The sequence below is a fragment of the Chinchilla lanigera genome, unplaced genomic scaffold (genome assembly GCF_000276665.1).
Source record: "Chinchilla lanigera isolate Chin_1 unplaced genomic scaffold, ChiLan1.0 scaffold00015, whole genome shotgun sequence".
Lineage (NCBI taxonomy): Eukaryota > Metazoa > Chordata > Mammalia > Rodentia > Chinchillidae > Chinchilla > Chinchilla lanigera.
The window spans coordinates 1,264,302-1,278,647 of NW_004955416.1; the positions used below are offsets into that span (position 1 = coordinate 1,264,302).

At 40.1% G+C, this 14,346-nt stretch overlaps 1 long non-coding RNA gene across 2 annotated transcripts in view; it reads right to left on the reverse strand.

The window, feature by feature from the left end:
• Nucleotides 1–12,160: 12,160 nt before the first annotated feature.
• Nucleotides 12,161–14,346, reverse strand: part of LOC102024900 — a 51,645-nt gene continuing 49,459 nt past the window's right edge. For both annotated transcript variants that reach the window (XR_260346.2, XR_001233287.1), the window contains exons 5-6: nt 13,389–13,529; nt 12,161–12,267 (exon numbers count right to left, since the gene is read on the reverse strand). This is a non-coding gene — a long non-coding RNA (uncharacterized LOC102024900). The remainder of the gene's footprint in view (nt 12,268–13,388; nt 13,530–14,346) is intronic.

Here is a 14,346-nt window from a genome sequence, read left to right on the forward strand (position 1 = left end):
TAAGCAAAACGTCCCGGGCACAACTCATGTGCTGCAAGTGCTTGGTGAACGCCAATACGGTTTCCCTTGTTTGTTTCTAGGGAGTTTTGTTCTGAGCTGTGTTATGTCTGCATTTTTAATGAGGAATGTGTTCTGTTGCTATGGCATACTGAAATTTATGGCTTCCTCTCCAAGGGGGAGTCATCCACACCCATCCCCCTCAGGCTTTCCCTTGGGCTTTCTGAGATTGAGATCTAGTGGTTAATGAAACAGTACTTAATCAGGTAAGACTCACTTGTACTAAGCTTGCTACCTCTGATTTCTCATTTCTCCATTTTAATTCTTCCTGCAGCTCAGTGGCACAGATTTATTGAAGCTGCTGCCAGCAACAATTGGCTCTGACTCGCTGCAGTTTTAATAGTTCATGCTGAAGTCAGTGGCTACAGAGTGGGAAAGGCGATGAGTGTAGTTTCGTGTCATTTATTTCTGGTGCCAGGGCAAGACCAGTATTTCGTTAGTTAGAAATGTGGGTGAACAACTTTGATTCTGATCCTAGGGTAGTGATTTTATAGCCAACTCATGGGTTCAACTTGTCATTGTTCTAAGGGAATCTAATCTCCAATATCTGAGAGCTGGTGGAATTTCCTTTAAAATAAGGAATTTAACAAAGCAAACCAGGACAAATAATTTTCTGTTGGTATCCAGAGCACCAGTGTCTTGGGAGGCAAACTAGGCTTTGAGATTTCCTTCTCAGTATGTCACTTTTGCTTCCAACATGAATAGAACAACACCCCTGGAGTCAAGGATTTTTTGAGACTTGCAGGGAAGCTGGGTGATTCCTGTTGTTCTCTATTGATGTCCAAATAAAACTCAGAGATTTTAAATTCTACCTGCCACATACATATGATGCATGCTCAGACAGTTTGGTAGATGTTTAATTTTTTTAAATTTATTATGGTAAAAGACAAATTGCCATTAATTTCTTTTAAAATACTCCCCTTTGCTTCAAACATAGTTATCACATCCTTCTCTTTTTAGTGGTGAAAAAAATGTATATGTAGAATTAACCAGCTGAATTCAGTTCAGACAATCCCAATTTTGTTGACAGCATCCAAAGTACCTTGATGAGGAGCCACCTGAACACATGCCTTCTTCTCACCGTCATGCCTGATCAGGGTATTGACCTTGGCCACATCGATGACATAGAGCTTCTCCACAGCTTGTTTGATCTGGTGCTTACTGACCTTGACATCTACAATGAACACAAGGGTATTAGTTTCTGTCTTCTTTATAGCTGACTCCCTGGCCAGGGAGACCTTGATGATGGCATACAGGCATGCTTATTTCTCCTGGGCTGGTCTTCTGTGGGTATTTGGGCTAACTCCAGAGCTGCAGTATCCTGGGCCACCAGAAGGTGGGTGATATGGCTGACCTCTCTTTTGTGGCAGAGGACATCTTTCAGCACGCCTTTATGGATTCAAAACCTTTAATTGGTGAAGTCCTCCTTTATGTTTTAGTTGTGCTGTTGTGGGTGCCTTAATATCCTGAACTGATTCAAAACATTTACCTTTCATGGTCATCTTGAGTTTGGGGAAGAGTCAGAAGTCATACAGTGACAGAGCTGGTGAATAAGGAAGATGAAGACACAGTACAGTGTTTTTATTTGACAGAAATTGCCATAAACATTTGATTAATGAGAGGTATTCAAAAATGGTGAACATATAAATTTTAAAAATATATTATGGATAAAGATATATTGCTATTAATATTCCTTAAAATACTACTTCCTTTCTTTAAATACACTTATCTCATCATTCTTGGTCATGTGTCATTTGTTTTTAAATTTAAATATTCACCTTATTTTTCAATCACCCCTCAGCGTAATCTAGAATTGAGGAGAAAATAAGCCTTCCAGTGTCATGGATCCGTAGACCAGTAAACATTTAGAGGAAAAAAACCAGCTGTACCATGAAGTTGCCAACTTTTTATTTTGCCACTAAGGACACTAAAGATCCAACTGCTGATGGATATTACCCCTGTATAAGACACAAACTATTGCTGGCCATGGTGGCAAACACCTGGAATTCCAGCAATCTGCTGAGGCAGGAGGATTCCAAGTTTGAGCCCAGTATGGGCAATTTAATGACTTAGCAAGAACCTACTTCAAAAGAAAAATAAAAAGGATTGAGGATGTAGCTCAGTGTGAAAACTTTAGATTCAATCCCTAGTACTTCAAGAAAAAGAAAAAAAAGACAAGCTATTATAACATAAAACAATAGAAATGACAAATCTTAGAATTAAAAATAAACAAATGGGATTTTAAAGATAATTTATCGCCTCTCTTCTCTCTCCCCCTATCCCTCTCCCTCTCTCCCTTTTCCCTTTTTCCTTTCCTTCCTTTGCTACAAAGGAGATGAAAACATCATCAGAGACCAGCACTGACCTGGGAATCACTGGTAAATGGTCAATCCCCTCATTCTAAGATGAGGAAACTCAGCTCCCACCCCCAGCCCCACTCTCTCGTAAGCTCTAAGCTGTACTGATGAAAGCTGTGACTAGGGCACAGATCTCCAGGCTCCTCGTTTAATATTTATTTTCACTGCCTGCTTTGTAACTGAATTCAAGATAATGGCAGAGAGGTACAGTAAGATCTTGGGGTGCATGTGTAACCATCAAATAAGATTATCTTATCTTCTATAAAGTTGTAATGTTCAGTGATTCTGCTATGGTCTAATTCTTTAAAAATGGATAACACGCACAGATTGGTGAGAGCACTGATTCCCTAGGAGATTATATACTGTTGTTTAGAACTAATAGCAATGCTGACAAAGTAAAGAACAAAGAAAAGAAAAGCAGAGTTAAGGTTAATCTTAAAAATTCCCTACTTAAATACACAACCTGGCTAAAACAGAACTCACTCCGTGATCTCTCCTTTCCCACACCAGCTGGTTTGTCCTTCCTGTAGCAGCTCTGTCTCTAGGACTGGTATCACCATCCTTGGAGAACAGTGTCTGGAACCAAGGCTGTATCTACTCTGTGACCCTGGCAGGAAACCAGCAGAACTAACAAGTTTCACTCAGTCATCCCCGGCCCTGAGTTTTGTGTGTAAGAAGGAGAACCAGCACTTCTGATAAACAGCTGCCTTTAAATCACAGGCCAAGGTCATCCAGCTTAAAAGATGTAAAAGGAAAGACAAGATTCAGAGTTAATGAATGCAAATAGACTTTGCTAAGGGTTCTGTTATGTCTCCCCAAAGCCTCATGCAGCTATGGGGTGGGCTTCTAGAGTTTATGATTGACTGATGGTCCTACACTGGAATTATGGGTGTGAGAGCTATACCTGCCCTGGGGCGTGTAGTTTGCATACAGTGTAAAGGAGGGAAAGAGGCTGCTTCCTGCCTCTCTTCCCTTTTTGCTCTTGCTTTGTTTGCTGTCTTCCACTGCCATGAACTGTTGCCCTCTGCTATGTGTCACTCTGCCTTGGGGCCAGCCGAGAATGGCCTGAAACCTCCACAAACTGTGAGCTAAATAAACCTTTCCTTCCTTAATTTTGAGCACTGAGTATTTTGTCTCATCAATGAGAGAAAAGCAACCAAGACAGGTTCTGAAGGAAGCTATGATACTTACCCACTGGGCACAGTATCCACATGGGTCAGCAGGTTTCAAAGTCTCTTCATTTTGGAATGCTATGGTTTGGATCTTGGCACCAATGTGAATAGCTTGGTGAACTTGGGACAGATACCTAACTTTATGTTGCTCAGTTTATTTATTTGCAAAATAAAATGAAATTTTCAAAGATATTCAGAGAATAAAGAATTGAAAAAGTCTGTCTTTAAAACTTTTAGAATGGTGACTGGTAAGGAGCAAATTTGATTTAACTTTTGGTTTTTCCAAAGCAAACCCTGACATGTGGATTTGTGAGGTGACCCTAAGAAGTACCAGAAAAATGAGGAACGCGGCAGGGAAGGAAAGGGAGCCAGTAAGGAGTAAGTTATTAAGCCAACTACAAGTGTGAATAGCTGAGCTGAATCTGTCTAGGGAACTCTGGGAGCTAGTGAGAAACATGCATCTCAGAGTGACCCTTAGAAGGGCAAGACAGTTAGACAATTTATATATTAACTCTGGTCCATTGCTGGGTGGAAGTTGCTCTCAGGGGCATTAAATCTTTGGCACTTCCAGCTGCTCCAGCTGCTAGTGAAACTCATAGGCAATTGGAAATCAGGATAGCAAGTGTTCTATAATGATAAGGTCCTCAGAGACATGGTGTTCAATAAATACGGTATGGTTGTCATCACCACTGAAGTCCAAAGGCAAAGCCGATGAAAGTGCGCTAATCTGGCTGAAGCTGTAGGGAGAAATGGGGATGATGAGCCGTAACATTGCACTGGGAAACTAGCTATCCCATAGCAGATTATACGCCTGAGTCACCTCAACAGAGTGGTAGAATGGTAGGGATCCACAGAACAACTTGTGGATCACAGTCCATGGCATCTATTGCTGGAGTGTTTTGAAGAAGTTAAAAGTCTACCCTTGAGAACTGACACTTAAAGAACTTGCTAACTCTCCAGTGAGCAGTGCAGAAATTGCTAGAAATGTGAGATTGATTGCCTTGGACTGGAGCCATCCGAATGCCTTCCACTGAGTAGCTAGCATTAAGTTTGGTTCTATAGGATTGCCTTCAGATTGGCAGAACAGAGCCAGAGGAAAATGTGTAGGAGACAACAATATATTGATTATAGACCCAAGCCTCCTCTGATCCCTGATCCAGATGCCAGTTATCCCTTTTGAAGGCCTGGGGGCTAGGAATATAATTTAATATAATCCCTTGGTTATGCTGGAATTTGCAAAGTGCTTTATTGCAGTAGTGATGCCATTCATCTAAAATTATCACTTCTAGAGCAGACCTAATTTCAACCTCTCTCTCCACCCATACCCTGACTTCCTGTATTAAACAGCATCTCTCATGTCATAATGTAAGTGTCAGGGGAAAATGGAAATTCAGAAGTTGCATTTTTTTCCTTTGGAGATAATCCACTTCTTCAAACTTCCCCAGTCCTCACAGGCATAACCACCCTTCCACTCCTCTCTTCAGCCCAGACTAATGAACAGAATATACAGATGCCTGCTCCAGGATGTCAGGGCCCAGTTTCCTTTGCACAGGAAGAAGAGAGAACAGATGCTTAGGAGAGATAAAGCAAGCTGGAGATGTCTGTTGCTTCACTGGGTCCCCTGTCTGCTCTGTTCCTTGCTATAAGAGAGAGCCTTACACACCTGCACACCAGAAGATAATTGTGACATCATTGGAGCTACCTTTGGATAAAGCCTTTTCATTTTTACTGTGCCTTTCATGCACGCTTGCAGAGTTAAAAACCATGACCAAATGGACCTGAGAAGCTGGTAATGATAATAATAGCTGTAAACACCCTGTGAGGAAAGTATTTTACTTCCATTTTGCAGATGAGGAAACTGAGAGTGAGGGTTAAAGAACTTCCAGAAGTTTCTTAGCTAAACTATACTTAAATATTAGTTGCCTATCTGATAGTAAAGCCAGATCAAATCACTGTGTTGTGATGTATACAGTTCAAGCAAATAGAAAAAGAAGAATTTTTGTAATTATTTTAAATTTGGATAGTCAATTTTGGTCCAGGTTGATCCAAAGCATTTATATTCATAGGTTGTTTAGTCTTCCTCATTATCAATCCAGCAAGAGGGAATATTTCTCAGGCTACATGTTTCCAAAGAGCTGTGGCAAGATTATGGGAAAACAAGTCAGGGAGAAATGAGAGGAAATCCACTTAAGTGACAGCCTCCTTGCCTTGATCAACATATGGTGATTCTTGTCATTCTTGGATCTTTAGAAGAATTCCTTGAGTATTAAGTTCAGCCCCATTTCTGCAAAATTGCAAGTCTTATTCAGCTGGTACTTAACATTCCATCTGTTTGCCTTTGGCAGTTGATTTTTTCAAGTCAAAGACACTCATTACCTGAAATTTTCTTTCATTGTAACAGATGTGTTAAATATACCATCATTCATTCATTCAATCCTAGTAAGACATCTTTGAAAAATAGGGATAGTAAAGTATTAGCGTTGATCTATAACTAAAGAAAGAGAGAGAACCAATTATGACATGTTTATTTGGTCTTTCCATTTGTGGACACCCTCCTCAACATGCATACCCTTCCAGTCCTATTCTCAGAAACAAAGGTTCTGCAAGGTTCTGGACTCGATCACAGGCAGCGCAGATGCAGCCTCAGTTCGGAATCCCATTTAAGCGATGTATCACTAATCCCTGATGGAGCGATCCTCTCTACTTACTTTCTTTAGCAAGTGCCTCCATGATCAGGCCCTGAAAATCCTTGGGCAAAGTCAACGATGAAAACAGTCAAACAGGAAAAAATACTTTGGGAATCTTTTTAACTATTCTGGATTCATTGAGGTACAGGCTCTCAGGGATCATCTGTATATGAGGAGGACACGCCATTCCAAGACTAGAATTGCATGAAGCTAACATGAGTTTAGGAAGCTCATGTTGAAAATGCAAGGCTAGCCACCTAAGGAGTGGCACTTATTCTTAATTGCCCAGAGAAACATTACACTTTCTCTACAAAGGTCTTAGTGATCTTTCCCTGAATTTTCAATGATGATGAGTATAATGATGCTGGTGTTAACATTTACTGTGTATTTACTGGGTGTCAGACACTGTTCTGGTATTTTACCTGTATGAAAGCATTTAGTTTTAAGGTGGTACTGTACCATCTTTATTAGTAGTATTGTCCATATCTTAAAAATCAGTTAATGATGCATAGAATTTAAGTTGCTTGCCAACTTCAGGTCCATGCCACATGGGCCTCTCCATAGGGTACTTACAACATAGCCATTTGCTTCACTGGAGCAAGTGAGAAGATCCAGAGAGACAGAGACAGAGAGAACTAGCAAGATAGAAATTACAGTATTTTGTAACCTAACCTCAGAAGTGACTTCTTGTCACTGCCATTTTCTCAACATTTGCAGCAAATTACTGGGCACAGCTCACACTAAAGGGGAGAAAATAACACAGAGAGCTTTAATATCAGGAGATGGAGCTCCCTGAGGACCATCTGAAAGGTTGCCTCCCACACAGGCTGACTGCAGAGCCCAAGCCTTGACCAAGAGGGAAGAGGGTCACACATTTTCCCTCCAACAAATTTGAAAGAACCAAACTTATCTCAATAAAGAGTGGGATGGTGTAGTTCTAGTCTAGAGACCAGCTCCAGCTAGAATTTAGTTACTACATGTGAGGTCTCTTGAACCTCAGAGTTGTATTTCCCAACTTGGAAAACCTCAGATACTTTAAAGATAAGGAAAATAAAGAGTTGTGAACAGTGATTATTTCTCTCATTCCTTAAACTTAACGATAAGAACAGTTTAGCTCAGAACAGTCATCTTCGTTTCATCTCTTCCTGTCCATCATCATCCCTCTATAATTTCACATTTCTCTCTGTGGTATTTTTTCTGCTTTCATTCTGTGTCTCTCCTCCATTTCCCTTTCACTAGCTTTCCTTCCTGTCTTCTCTTCCTTCTGTATTTTCCTTTTTTTTTTTTTTTTGAGTCTCTAGGTTTGAAAAATATTTTTAATTTATAAAAAGTTATAGGAAGGAAGAAGTTAGTCAAGCAGCTTCACAATGCAGTGGTGTGAAGTTAAGTTTTATATGTCAACTAGCTTACACTGTAGTTCCCTGTTACTCAATGAAATGATAAGTGTTGTGAAGGCATTTCAGAGTTGATTAATGGTGAGCTTCACCCAGTCAGCTGAAGCTGAGGTTTCTGTGCAGGGGAAATTTTGCTCTTAGATGCTATATTAGCTCCTCTCCAAGGGTCTTCAGCTTACCCTTCCTGTCATTAGCCTGCCCTGCAGATTTAGGACTTGCTGAGCCCTATACCTGTGTAAGTCAAATAAGGGCAATAAAGCTCTGTGTGTGTGTGTGTGTGTGTGTGTGTGTGTGTGTGTACACAGACAGAACTTACTGGCTCTGTGCCTCTGGTAAAATCCAGAATGACACAGCAGCAGAAATAGCCAATATTTCTGTTACCAGTTTTTACAGTGGTTGGGATAGGGAAGGGCATATTTCCTTTAAGAATTCAGTAACATAGAGAAATAACTTCAGAATTTCTTAGCCACTGTTTTTGTACAAATGAGCTTTCCAGATATTCCTCAAGTTATATCACACTGGCTACCTTCTTTTTGGCCAGAATTAGTTACTGACAATATCCTCTTTAGGCTTTTTTCTGCCACTCTGTACCGTCAACATGTATTTATTCCATTTTTCACCCTTTGATAAAACCTTCAGACTCATAAATTATTCTGTCATTCTGTTTTATTCATGTTTATTTCCTAGTTCTAAGTCTTTCTCACTTATGTCACTTAATGTAGGTTTCTGTAAAGGGTAATCAATAAAATTGCATTGAAATTGCATATTCAGTGTCTTCATCCAAAGATAACACCAATGATCAAGTTCATGCAGGTGGAGTGAAGCCGCGATGTTTCCGTGCTTCTTTGGTCCCACCGCTCAGGGAGCTACCTAACTGGTCACCCATGGGAAGACGGCCTTTCAGTACCGATACCAATATGTGATCATAGATATTAAACCATGCAGGCTGCTGGTGCCCAAGCCCCAGCTGAGGATCACCAGTCTCCAAGAGTGACTGAAGACCTCAAGGGATTTCCATGATTCTTTTAGGAATTCTGCTAGGTCTTCCTTTACTAGCTGGCTACCTCTGTGAAATGTATTTTCTTTATCTACTTTAATCAACACAACATGGCTGGTGATATAGCTCAGAGGCACAGTACCTGCCTGGCAAGCACAAGGTTCTGAGTTGAATTCCTGGTACTCAGAAAGAAGGGGGAGAGAGAGACAGTGAGAGAGAGAAAGAGAGAGAGACAGAGAGAAAGAGAGAGAGAGGAGAAACAGCATAATACATCACATTATAAATGAAGAAGCGGGTATGACAATAGTGCAATATTTTATCAAATCACCAATAAGAGAGTTGAAAAGGAAAGAAATTATGCCTTTTTCTCACAAATTTTGGGGAATAATACAGTCATTTTCAAATAAAATGTTAGACTCAATGACTTACTATTGTTATTCTACATTAACTAATATTTTAAGTTATCTCTTTTTAGTTCTAAGGTGTTAATTATCATTATATGTAATCCACATACACGAGATCTCTTTGCGTTTAACAATGTTTGAAAAATTGTAAGACATAAAGCTTGTTGAAAAACCACTGCTACAGATTATTGATTATGTTCTTACTGGAACAGGCAGTAATTCTGTCCCTAGGAGTGACAGGCTGGCCCCAGGAATTAGAAACAGTTTAGAGTGGCTACAAAACCTTGAGTGAAGTCCTTTTTGCTAATGGCTCAATTCACATCAGAGGTCATCTCTGATGTTCCTTCTTTATCTTCTACTGAGCTCAGCAGGGCCTTCAGCACATGATACATACTCGACAAGTATTTATTGATCAAGATCCATTGATCTTCAATTATACAAAATGTATTAATTAAGAATCTTGTGCAGCTCAGGCAGCTTGATGTTGACCTCAGACCCAAAGCAGTTTGGGAACCCCACCTCCCAGTGCAACTGTGTGTGAGTCCAACGTTGAATAAGGTGGGTAGAGACAGGAGAAAGGTTCATTCCCCACTCAGGAATCCAGAACCTGGTCTCTCAAGCCTAGAGCCTTTCCATGGAGTCAGAAACTCCAACAGATGCAGGAGTTTCCCTTTGGTTAGAGAAACTGAGAGGCTGTGACATCTATTTTCACGGCCTAGGGTCTTAGATGAGCTGTAGATTTGCTTGGCAATAGAGAACTGAAGCCATGCTCCCTGCATACATGCTGTCTTCTAGTGTATGACTGGCCTGCAGTGTGGTTACAAATGTTGACTCAACATTCATCTCACAGTTTAGTAGCTGTGAGAACTTGAGGAAATTTCTTACACTTTGTTTGGCTCAGTTTCTATATCTGTAAAATGGAAATAATAATACTACTCCCTGAACCGTTTGTGCTGAAAATTATAGTAAAGTATGCCAAGTGCTTAACACAAATGCCTGGCACAGTAAAAGACCAGAAAAATGTTAATTACCAATGCTATTACAGATCAAATACTTTTCCTCATCAGGAAGAATAGAAGAACTAGAAAACAGATTTTCTGTTCTTATTTGGTAGTTAATATTTAATATGCTAGAGAGACCAAGTATTTGACACAGTTCTTACCGAGAATGAGAACTGAAAAAAAGGCAGATCTTTTCTTGCTTCTGTTTTATTCTCCTCAAAAGACAGAGGAAATGAGAAGGAGTAAGGGAAGAACCACTCACCTACTAAAGGAAACATGCTTCTACTTTGACCTGCTGTGTGCGTGAGTGTGTGTGTATACGTGCGTGCACATGCAAGCAGGCATTTGTGCAACAGTTCCCTTCAACACAAGGTCCTGCTTGTGCTTGGACAGGAGCCTCTCCGGTTAGCCCATAAAGGACACAGCTTTGACCCAGCAGTGTGCTTGTTTGCTGTGGGTCCTGGGCTGCTGGAAAAATCTTGGGGCAGAGGAGGTCCTCAGATCTGCAGCCAGGAAAATGTGCTCCTGAAAGCCCACGTATCTGCCCTGTGACACAGAACTTGGAAGCTCAGTAAGACTGCACTGGCTGCCTGCTTTGTTTCCCAGAAAGGGTTGTCTTCACAAGATATTCCCAGGGATGACCGTGGTTAAGTGTCAGTGTGGCCCTGTGGACAGCAGCCACCCAACTTCAAAGGCTCCCTTTTGCCCTTTTGCAGCCCCTACAAGCACTCTGCTCAGGAATTGCCTTCAGTAGAGAGGGGATAGTGACTTGGCTAGTAGCTACATTTGAGACTCAAAGAGCTGATTTTAGTCTGAGTAAAACTGCTTGGTGAGAGGGGCTTAGAGATTGCTTTCCTGTTCTGCCGCAGGACTAACCGCAGCATGGATGCAGACTGAATGGCTGGCTCTGGTAAATGTTTGTGTTAAAAACTAAAGTAAACAAGAAAACTGCACCACCTCCTCAGCGACACGAGGGTGGAGCCCCACCCCGCTACTTGCCACTAAAGGGCAAACTAATACAGGATGTTGGGTCAAAAAGATGTTAAACATGAAATCAACTAGAACAGGTGATTTTGTTATTCTTGTTTCAGAAGAGGGGGGCAAAATAACATGATTGGAAAGTAAAAAGTTCATGTAACATCCAGAAAGGAGCTGAAAAAGTACATTACTTCATTAGACAAAGGAAAGGCTAAAAAAAAAAAAAGAACAGAATTTCTGTATGAGTAAAAAGCTGTTTCCATTACTAACTAAAGCAAAAGAGGAAGAACCAAGTTTCAGTGGGAGTTAGGAATTTGTTTTAGATCATGAGAGACCTGGTTGCAATAATAATAGTGGAAAGTTGGCCAGGGGAAGTCATCTATCAAATGTCTTTAGAAGTCTGTGTATTCACAGTGGCTCGGGGCCACCTTTCAATTTTAAGAAGTGAATTTGCAAATACTGTAGTAATTTACTATCTATATAATCTTTTAACTTAAATAAATGACCTTAGACAGAAATAGGCAATAGCAGCAGTTAAAAATAACCAAGGCAAGCCGTGTATATATCAGTGACTAGTAAATGTGTCCTTACTGAACAAAACAGTGTTCCAGAAGCAAGGAACTAGGAATAAGAAAACCTGGAGTATTGTAGACATGTGTGTGCTTGTTTTAACATTCCATGTAAAAATTCTGGTTTGTACTATTTACCCGTCACCCAGAAACTTTCAGGGCTCGCTGTAATTTCTGACCCACCTTTCTTGAGAGTCACACAGCTGCATGATGAGCTTAGGGCGCCCTCTGGAGGCGGGGAGCCGATGTAGTACGGGAAGAGAAATGTGCCCTCTGCTGTGATCCCTGATTTGAGTGAAGGTTCTGACAGCTTCAAATGTAACAAACAGAAAGTCACAACTTTCACAGAATGAAAAATCAACTAACACCTACTTGCAAATCCTTTTACATTTCTTGTAAAGAATCCAGAAAGAAGTTTGGGATCTTGAAGAAACTCAGTAATGTTTATTTATTCTTCTGTCAAAAAAGATGCCGTTAACAGGAATTCTGTGCTATGGAGATTGATTGCATGTTTAATAAATAAACCTTCATTACTGACACCAAGTAAAACACTCTGGTTTATTAAGAGACTACCTCAGCCAGGAAAATCTTCATCAATCTACTGCAGCTGGGCCCGAAATGTGAAGAACGCCAACAATCACTGAATATTTCCTAGAAGTAAGGAAAAAAATTGAATGATTGAACTTTGATAACTGTCCAAGTAAAGGTTTATTCAATGGGCACGATTCTAGTCCTGATACTGTCACTGTGTTGCTCTGTGTTCTTGCGTAGCATTAGGTACCCTGATAACCTTGAAATAAATTTTCTAGGTTTTTTTCTTAAACTACTTGCAATGTTACTTCGAACCCAAAGGGTCTCAGCTAGTAAATTTTCTCCAGAAGACTGCAATCAACAGAGAGCCAATTAACACATGCACACACATTATAACGTTAATAGAAAATATGAGTAGGAAGGTCTCCGATCATTTGGAAGCCGCTGGGGGATATGATTGAAGTGAACATGAAACTTGACATGTTATTCTATAGGCACAACTCCCCGGATAGAACCAGATGTTCAATCTCAAACTCAGGTTTTTAAAAAACGTATGTAACAAATCTGGGTTTGGTTGCGAACCCACCCACTTCTGCACTGTGTGACTGCAGCTGAAAATAGGGTGAATAATGTGGGACCGGAGACTGCAGCAGATAACCCAATGAACTGAAAGAGAAAACTCATATAAGTTTAACTAAGGGTGTACCTCCTTGTTTTGAGCCTTGATACGTATATTTATATGCTGCTGCTGCTGCTGCCATTGATAATTAATGGTGAAGTACATATTTTTTATTTATTATACTGAATTTAGGAATTATAACTAAACCATATTATTCAGTTAATGTATTCTAACCCATGCCACAAATAGGTTTTATGATTCTATAAAGATTTCTCACAAGTAATATGGCATAGTAAAAAAATTAATCTCTTGGATAAGAAAGCATCTGAGTTAAATATCTGCTATAAAACTCCATAATTTAAAGAAAAAGTCAAATTTTTAATAGAAGAATCTGAGACAGGAGCAAAGGTCATTGACAGAGCACTTCCAAGTATGCTTTGCCTAATATTTTTATGTTTTTGGTGTCTTTAAATTCACATATTAACTTTCATCTAATACTCTAGGTTATAGTATCATTTAGTTAATACTCATTTTGTTAAACAGGAAAGCACTGAGAGATTTGTCAAGATCACAGAAAAACTTTTAGAATAGCAGTAGTCCATGTGATTTTTGTTTGATTTACCTATTTGTTTATCCATCTGTTCATTTATGCTTCAAATACCCATGGAGCAAGTTTGTATATTGTGCCTGTACTCTTATAAGGATAGCAAAGGCAAGTCAGTCACAACATCTCTGCTTTTTTCAGGTATCCTGCTGCTGACATCTGCAATTTAAAGGAGGAAAGGATTATTTTGGCTCACAGTTTCTGTGGGTACAGTCCACAGCTGACTGGCTCTGAGGCAGAAATGGCATGATAGAGGGGCCTGGCAAAGGAAAACTGCCAACATCATGGTGGCCTGGAAGCAGAGAGAGACTAGAGGAGCCTGGACCTAGAATACACACTGCTAAGCCATGCCCTAGCGACTGCTCCTTCCAACCAGGCCCCATCGCTGAAAGTGAGAATTTTGGGGGACACTTTATATCTAATGCATACAATTCCTGGGGGCAAGAAGCTTGAAGTTTGGTAGAATCAGTGCAACAACTACACATACAAATATAAAAAATAGCCTGAAATCCATATGGTAGAAATTCACTGTACTGGAATTTCAGAAGTTTAAGGTATGCCAGATATTATGCAGCTCAATTTCTCATACAGCACAAAATACCTTAATATCTGAAATCCTGAGACTTTTCTTAGGATTCTTGCAATATGTATGAACATGTCTTAGCTACTTTTCCTCTTTCTTGAGAAAAAAAAACAAAAAAAAAAACACCCAACACCCAAAATTAAAATAGGAAAGATTTATTTGGTTCACAGTTTGAAGAGGGTTCAGTACATAGTTGGCTGGCTCCAAGGCAGGCTGGCACATGGCAGAGGGCAACCGTTCATGGAAGCAGAAGGCGGCAAAAGTAAGAAGGCAGGTGAGAGCACATTAGCTCTCATTTTGTCCCTTATATTTGTTGCAGACTCTGCACTCTAGGGTGGGTATAGCACTCACACCCTTAATCCTAGCCAGAATTATGCCAAATCAATCAGTGGG